The sequence below is a fragment of the Sparus aurata genome, chromosome 23 (genome assembly GCF_900880675.1).
Source record: "Sparus aurata chromosome 23, fSpaAur1.1, whole genome shotgun sequence".
Classification (NCBI taxonomy): domain Eukaryota; kingdom Metazoa; phylum Chordata; class Actinopteri; order Spariformes; family Sparidae; genus Sparus; species Sparus aurata.
The window spans coordinates 21,383,176-21,392,092 of NC_044209.1; positions in this window are offsets into that span (position 1 = coordinate 21,383,176).

An 8,917-nucleotide genomic window follows, 5' to 3' on the forward strand; every position below is an offset into this window, starting at 1 on the left:
TTCTCTAGTTGATGAACTGAAAATGATCTGATGGAAATTTGTTGATAAATTACTTAAATTACTTTTTTGTTGTTTTATTGGTCTGAGATTTGCAATATTTTGCCTGAATCCCCCTTAAACCTGACCACTGGAGAAGAGCAAGAGGTATAAAAAGATAAGTTTCTCTAATCGATAATGTACACAATTGTTCCAGATGGATCTAGATGGATCATATTTCTCCACATACTGCGGCAGCCTGCTCCATTGTGCAGTGTAATATCCGGCGAAGTGTGAGCCGATCTTCTCTCACCCCATCAGAGAATATCAACTCATGAGCATAATCTGCTGTCAGATCATAACCTGATAACTTTGTGCCTGCGTGTAGCTCTAATCACTACCAACACCACGGGTAACCCCCCGGTTCTCCACCTCCTCTCACTCACTCTCCTCTCCACCTCATGGCCCGGCCCGCCCCTCACTCTCAGACAGAGAAACTCATTATAGCTAAGGATTAGATTGATCAGCATGAGGGGGGGAGATGCCCAGTGGAGAGGCAGCATGCCTGGGCCAAGCAATTTATGCCAACAATGGAGCTCAGCTCTGCACATTCTGGCCGCTTCACAGAGGAAAACACTCAGCGGCAAACCACTGGCTGAGGCACACAAACACAAACTCCTCCACAGTAAGACACAATCATATGCGCTGGTCGTTTAATTCAACTCAGCCCGTTTCAAGCTAATTTCAAGGTTTATAATTAATAGCAGAAATGACAAAAATCTGCCGATGGTTACTGAAATGTGACTAAGATAATGGCTAGAAACTTGTGTCACTTGTTTTATATAGCTTTTTTTAAAATACACACACGCACACACACACGCGCGCACACACACACACATACAGTTGCATTCTGCTGCTTGGTGAGAAAAAGCAGCTCCTAGTAATGGAACATTCCCCCCCCTACACACACACAACAATTCATTTTCAAGGCCAAAATTTCCTCCTCTAAGTGGGTTTGCCTCTACAGGAAAGAGAGAGCCTCTTGCCATCGCCCTGGAAACCAGAGAGAGTAAATACAAGTGGGATTGGGTTGGTGCTCTGCTGCGCGTCTTCACAGTAGCCTCATCTCGCTCCTTCTGCACCCTCGGCCTATCTTTATTTCCCAGCGGGGGGAAATACTGGCTTCAGTACCTGCTTCCCCTGACTCAGGAATCCTCAGCTGCTCAAAGTGTTCATGAGTAAGCATACACACATGTTCATGTGTGTACGCCTAACATTATGGGGGGTTAATAGCGGATTAAGCATCAAAGTGGTGAGCGCTGGAGCCACCGAGTATTTCCATAAATTAACTTCACCTTTTGTCTCTATTCCCTCCTTATTTGTACCTCCTTACCATTTTTTTGGAGGTGAAAAATCCATGCAAATGAGAATATGTCTAATCCTGTCCCTGGTTAGGGTTGATAATGGATCCTTTTGTTGTTTACAGTAAGGAATTATCTATCAACAGGCAGGTGGAGGAGTGGGCACCTCGTGAAGATCCAGTCACTGCTATTGCACTTCATTTCGCGTCTTTCTGGCTGAAGTGTGCTCCTGTTGAAGCCCCATAATAGCTCAGCAAATTGTGTCTCAGCTGTGGAAAATGGGAATAGAAACAAGTGATCAAGAATCTCAACATCATGGATACAAATGAGGCTTGTTTTTCCGTGAGACACATTTTCTCGCCATATCTCAGCTCCCTTATCGAGTCATCATCCGAACATAAAAGCATTTGAAATGAGATGAGCGCAAACTGTGCAGGCCCTAATTAGACACATTAAGGATGCTAATTACATACCTGAATAATGGTCAGCAAATAAAGACAACCGAGTGCGGATCCCGGCTTTCCCGAAGGCAGACACTGGGAACAGTGTGCCCATAATCCCTTTCACCACACAGATGCTGTCCTTGGCCTGAGACAGAGCAGCATCCCGCAGGCAAAGGCTTGTTCTATCTGCACAGAGGAGATAACTGCACCACACCCAGCCTCGAGTCGTCCAACACCCCCACTCCGCCACCACCAACCTGCCTCTGCACACCATCCATCCTCTTGGCCCTCCAAATTTCCTCACTGTCCATTGCAGCACACATACACACACACTCAGTCAGACTGAAACACAATGCGACTGCAAACTCACTAGAAAGACCCAAGTTAAAATGAGTTTGGACAGCAAAGTGAAGACCAAGCTTCTTTTTTTTTCCGCCTCCTCCTGCTCTGTAGTTGGCAGTCTGTATCTCCGCTGATCCAGTCACTTTGAAGTGAGCAGCCTTTGATTTGGACAAAGATTAGGGAATTTGATCCCCATTTTAAAGACGCTGGCACACAGGGGCTGTTTTCATGGCCAGAAAAAAAAAATCATTTTGCCTAAAATCAATGGCCAATTCCAGATGGGGCCCTCCTGCCTGGGAGTGGAGTGCATCCCTGGGTGTGTCAGTGCGTCTAAAAATGTTATCAGGCAACCCACTGGCAAAGGAGATTATTATATTGACTCCACGCTCACAGTTCAGTGGTGCTCGCCCATGACAAGCATCTGGCTGCAACAACAGGTGGATAGAGAGCTGTCATACTGCATGATGACACACCAGAAGCAATCTCAGTCAAGAGCTCTTACCAGCGTAGATAACAGGGACATCATCGTCTCTGTGGTGCTTCGATATAAGATGAAGCAGGTGCAGCAGGAGTACGCTGCAACCACTTAAAAAGCATCATAGTTGAGCCACTCCTCCTGTAAAAAGGTCCCAGTCTTCAGATAGATTAGGTTCTTTTCAGGCAAATGATGTCACTGAGATTTCAAGTATTAGTTTTATAGACTTCACAAACGACATCTTGAAATGCTTTGAGCACCATAAGTAAAATTTCATTCACTTTTATATTTCTGTATGAAGTTTCGCCAGAATGCATTTTTGGCAATGTACATTTCTGTAGACCACATATGTAAGGTTTCAATTTTTCATTTCTCCCACAAAAACCATTTGGTTATTGATAGGGAACAGTCATTTTTTGCCTTAAAATACCTGGTTTTGTGGCCACAAACATGGCTGGAAATTGTCCGTAGATCTGCTTTAAAAGATCCAGTGGTTTCACGCTTATAAATGTTGAAACACAGTCTTGAACCGCGGCCACTGGCAACATTCTTGCCTGTAACTCCACCACCGTCCCTTCTGTCTCCCCTGGTCACAGACATGTGATGTTAGCATGAAATGACACGTTTTGTGGAAATGTCATGTACATATGCCATGTACAAACATGAAGATATCAGTGATTTGCAGCAATGTTAACTGCCACCATTTTATCCTGGTGATTGGGCTGAGGATATAGGCTGAGGAAGCTATCCCTTTATGTCTCCTATTGTGTTAGGCAACTGCGAGCATTGTTGGAAATCAGTGAGCTAGACTGATTTATAGCAATATTAGATTTAAAAGAATATTTAATAAATGTGATGAATTACCTTGACATCGCAGGCAGTTAATTCACTGGATTAGCCAAAAACAGACTTCACCATCTGGTTGTTTGACTTTGAGACTGCTTCTCTATTAAATCTCCACAAAAGTTGAATTGAAAAATGAAGACATACTTTGTGAAAGATCTTCCTTAATATTCTGAACTACAATTATTACCAAAACTGTCTGCATGAGTATGTTTACCTCTAGGAGCCACCGTCAAAGCTGTTCTTGAAAGAATGATTAAGACTCACACTATTTATTGTCACAAAGATGATGATACAGAGTGACAAGTACCTGAAAGCCAACGCCTGCAGGTGGTTAAGATTACATCTATGTCCACCTTCATAACCGGTATTAAACTACATTTTTGTTGCTTCCTCTGGACCTTAATCAGAACACATTGCTTTGCAAATGGGAACTTAATGAAAGTACCATGTGGGTGTCAGCGTGAGCTATAAGCTGTATAGTCATTCTCATTGGACGGGAAGCATTAAATGCAATTGATTATAGGAGCCCCTGGCAATTCTGAGTGTGGAGCAAGTTTTTAGTATGCAGCTTCCTTTCAAAAGAGCCCATTCCACTGCTGGTTTTCAGAGAGAAGAGTGCATGATCCTATTCCTTTCAAAACGCTTTATCTCTCTTTCTGAACTCACAGTTTTTTCCTCTCCTCTCTGTCTCTCACTCCCTGTGTCTCGCTCTCTGTCTCTCCCCTCCATTGCCAGTCCAACAGCTGCTTCTCCTTTGGCCAGCCTCCAAATGGATGACTGAGGAGAGTGAATGGGTTTTTAATTTCACTTGTTAATGCTGGTTTCCCTCCCTCGACCTGCAGTGCCAACACCGCCAGATAGGAAGAAAACTTGGAGCGGGAGGAGGAGGGATAAACAGCAGTCTGAGAACAACAACATGAGAGCAGGATCTGAACGTCAAACCTTCAAATTAAGAGTCTATTGATTAGACATGAGCCGAGCTATCTGAAGAGTTTCATTCTCCTTCCTCACCTATTTTGTTGGTTAATTTATCATGAAAGGTTTTAATCAAGTATCTCAGAGGAGGCACAGAGGAATGAAACAGTGATATTGTTGTGTTACTCCCAGAGCAGAGACGTCTGCCACTGACGCCTGTCTGTTTTTTAAAACTCCAAGTGAAATCCCAGACAGGTGCGTACAGATGCCTCGGGCAAGATGGCTGCTGCACTTGTGCAGAGAGAAGACCGCAGACCACCGTGGGATCCACGTCATGATTCGACATTTTTCACCTCATACCAACACTTTTACATTACCCACAAGACCAAGATCAGTGAACCATTACTGCGTCATCAAATGAGTGAGTAAAAGGGAGGAAAAGTGAAATGCGGAAAGTTCTCTCAGGTGGATAGTTCTGATCTTCTCAGGATGATTCACATAAGCACACACAAACATACTTTCACTTTTAGGGATATTTTTGGGGGAATTACAGAGACTTACATTGATTTATTGGAGAACTAACCCTAACCCTCACCAAGGTCCTATTTGAGAGTTAATTATTGAGTCTCATTCTCAACTCATCACACACTGATGCACAAATTGGCAGGCCCAATCTACTGGCAGTGCAACCCACAAATTGGACCTATAAACCCTAAGAGATGTCCACAGACTTTATTCTCAGTCAATGAGAAGAATGGCTTGAGTTTATGTATTTCTGGCCTTTTAAGTTGAACCCTTTACTGAACACCTCTCAATAGGCTTTAAGCTGTATGAGCGACTGTTGTCTCCATTCGATGCTACTTTCATGCTGCTTTCCAAGTCCTTGGACTATGATCTATTACTCTTAAGAGCCAGAGTCACATAATCAGATCTACTTTCAATATATTCAGGAAACCATCCACAGTGTTTGTTCATTTTTGTATTTCATTTAAACCCAAATTTCACACGTTTTCTATTTATTTAACGCCTAACCTGGTTGGGGAATGAAAACAGCAGCCTTACAATAGCAGCTTCAGAATCATTTTGCTGGTACAGTGTCTTGTAACAGGGTGAATGGTGACTCTAGCCGTTTTTACACTGGGCCATAAGCCACCAATTGGCTGTCCTTTTTGCGGCTAGGTCCGTGGATTTAGACAGAAGGCGGTAAATTGAGGGTCTGTTTTGTTCTGCCAATTTGACTTCTTGGAGGGTGCACTTATTTCTGCCTCCACTGCTATCTAAATCCGAGATGTCGATGTGCCGGCAATTGCATGAGATGGGCGGAGGTTTCGATGACCTGCACTGCTGTGCGACCCACAGCTGGGGAGTTTTAAAACCAGGAAACAGCGGATCACAGCAGTCAGTCTATCATTTCATCCGCGGACATCAAGTTGAGCAACTGGAAAGCCGCTGAGATCCGGGAGATGCTAGCGTCTCCTCGGTCTCTGTAACTGTTTTGTTGTGTCCTCTTGTTGTTGTAGCGGCAAGCTACGAACGGGTTCTACTTTCAAATTAAAACCCCCCCGCTAAGAACCCAGTTCTAAACTCCAATGGGGTGCAATGTAAAGCTCTTATTTTGAAGACAAATTCGTTGTCACTGTTCACAGCCCAACTTCGTGCTTCAAATCACGTCACGCCTACCCCAGTGGCTGCCAAGTGGCGGCTTTTGGAAAAAGAAGATAATAATATACCTCCCTTTTAGAAAGACAAGGTGGCACATTGCCACCTTTACCTTGCAGCAAATGTGCCGCCTTTTCTATCTAAAAGGGGCTTCTGCAACCCCCCCCCCCATCACTTTCTGAACTATGTAACTTCAGCGAGAGGGCAGGATCACAGCGTTACATACATGTTTACTTCGACATACAAGTTTTCCACACATAACTTTGTAACGATCTCATGACTTCTGTTTGTGTTAAGCACCTACATTACATCTGAGGGATGTGTGTCATTGGTGCTGCACGCCAAATTGCACAAAATGCCAATTTCTACTTAATGTTTCTTTCTCTCTGTTTCTTCTAACGCAGCCCTAACCTTCAGACTTTATATTGCCTAAACTTAACCTTGGTCTTAGATGAGTATTTCCCTTCTCCTTCCCCTCTCCTCTTTCTTTTATTAGTTTTGTTCTTTTGGTTCGGGCTTCAGTGCATTAGGGAGTTGCCACTAATACAAGAAAGAACAAGTATAATGTGCACAAAAGTTCCCGAGCAAGTACAAATTCATCACTCATAGAGTGCTGATGCTAGTCCTTTATCCAAACCTTAACCCAATTGAATTGGACTCTGTCTCAAATTGGACCATCCGTCCCCAATTAAAGAGGCTGAGATGTGCTCCTGAAAGTAGCCATGACTCTCTCTCTGTCTCTCTCTCTTTTTCTCTCTCACACACACAAACACACGCACACATCAAACTGATGTATATAACACTTTAAACTTCCTCCAGCTGTTGCCAGGGAAACATTTCAATTAAATGTGTTCCTCTGCCGTCTTGGCGCCTAGCAAGTCTCATGATGGCTGGTGAAGACAATAAAAGTACTAAAACATAAAGTTACAATGATCAATACAATGTGACAATGTATTTAGAGTCCAAGTTGCGGGTTCAGCATGCAGATCAGCCGAACGGCAGAGATGTTAAAACACAGCTGGAGCCGAGTCTGAATTTAACAGACGGTAAAAAATGTAATGCGTTTAAAGAAGTAAACAAAAGTTCCGTACACCAGAGACACATTCAAAATGACAGGTGACGCGGCTGGGAAACTTATAAACAGTACATAAGCCCCGGATACTTTAAACTGATCGCCTGTGGCATGCAGCTGGATGAGTTGTGACACTGGTCCTAAGTGAGATGGATTACAGAGAGCCAGTTTGATTTGAATAACAAGCAATTTAGTGGCTCAGATGTGACGCAGCAGAGGCGCAGGTCTTTGGCAGGAGGAGGCCACGAGCTCCCAGTACAGCAGGTGCTGGGTTTAAAAGATCCACTTGTCTAGTGTTAGTCTACCTGTTGGAGCTGTTGGTTTACAGCTGCTACTCTTTACTCCATAGCTAAGTACCCCAGCAGCATGTTAGCAAGCTGACTCACACATCATGTGATTGCAACAAAGACAGAGGAGGGAAGAAACAAAGTGCATATATGTAGTTACTGTACTTTAGTTGATTTTACTGGAGTATTTATTTTTCTGACAACTTTTTACTTTTACTCCCTACCATTAACACACATATCTGTACTTTCTACACCTTGCAATTTCTCAAACAGGTTTAGGCTACTTTAGTTTTAATGCGTTTGAAGCGGATTATCAATTCATTCTATATTTGCATCATTGCACGCTGCATAACCAACATCACAAGTCTGATTTCAACCCATCAGTGCATCACTCAGGGGAGACGTAGCGAGACAAAACCGTTAAAAGACTTTGCAAGGCGGAAACAGACACAGAGGGACACTCAAATGAGGAGAAAAGATGTGTCATTGTCTTGTTTCTGCAGAGCTCTGCCAAGATTTACGTATTTTCTCAGTAAGTTGCTGTGTTTCTGGTGCTTTACCAGCACAAAATGTCGGTAATTGACGTCCTGGAATGAGACTCAACAATCAGCTGTGTTTCAGGTGCGTTTATGATCAGCTTGGACGAATCCTACTGATCTGCCTTTATGTTTGTATTAATATGTCGAGGTGCAGTTGACCACTTGTCACAGAAATGGCCAGTAGAAATGTCCTTCAGAGGGATGCTTTTTACTTTACTTAGTTTTTTCACTTCATCACTTTGACTTGAGGGAAGACGTGCTTTTATCTGTGCTACTTGAGTGAAGAATGTGTGCTTCTGCCCTCTCTGCGCAAAGCAAAAGACATTCTTAATTACAAAAATGGTAATTGTAGCTCTGTAGAGACATGATGGTATAGAAACGACACGATGAAAGACCATAAGTGAATAAAGTGACAAAATGATTACACTACAGAAAATAGGAAAAGATAATTTTACTTGAAACGAAACATTTCATGTCATGAAGAAAGTCAGCTCTGATAATGTTTTAATGTTACTTGAGATCAGACTATTGAGTGAAATACATTTAATATTATGCAAATCATTCTTCATTTATTTGCATTCTTGATTTTCAGCACACTGAACAAAAGGAGGGCAAAGGCCGTTAGTTGAAATAGTTTCTTGTTTAGTGACAGAACAAACTTCCCTCTATCTAATGTAGCTTTTCTTGACTAATTGAGACATAAAATACAAATTCAGACAATTTAAGAATATGCAAGGAGTTTAAAGATACAAACTAGTAAATATCTTGTAAAATAAGTCAATTAACTTCATTCTTTTTAAATGTGCGATTTTAGTTCTTGGCATGCACATGCACTTTTTGCAGTGCAGGAGGACTTGTCCCATACAGAAGGCAAGGTGCGCCCTCTTGTGGAAAAACCTCCACATCGCAGTCCACAATTTATTAATGAATTACTTGAATAATTTACCAGCTCAGTGACTTGTGCAGCTCTCAGCAGGGAAAATGTCTGAGCAGGTAGCAGGA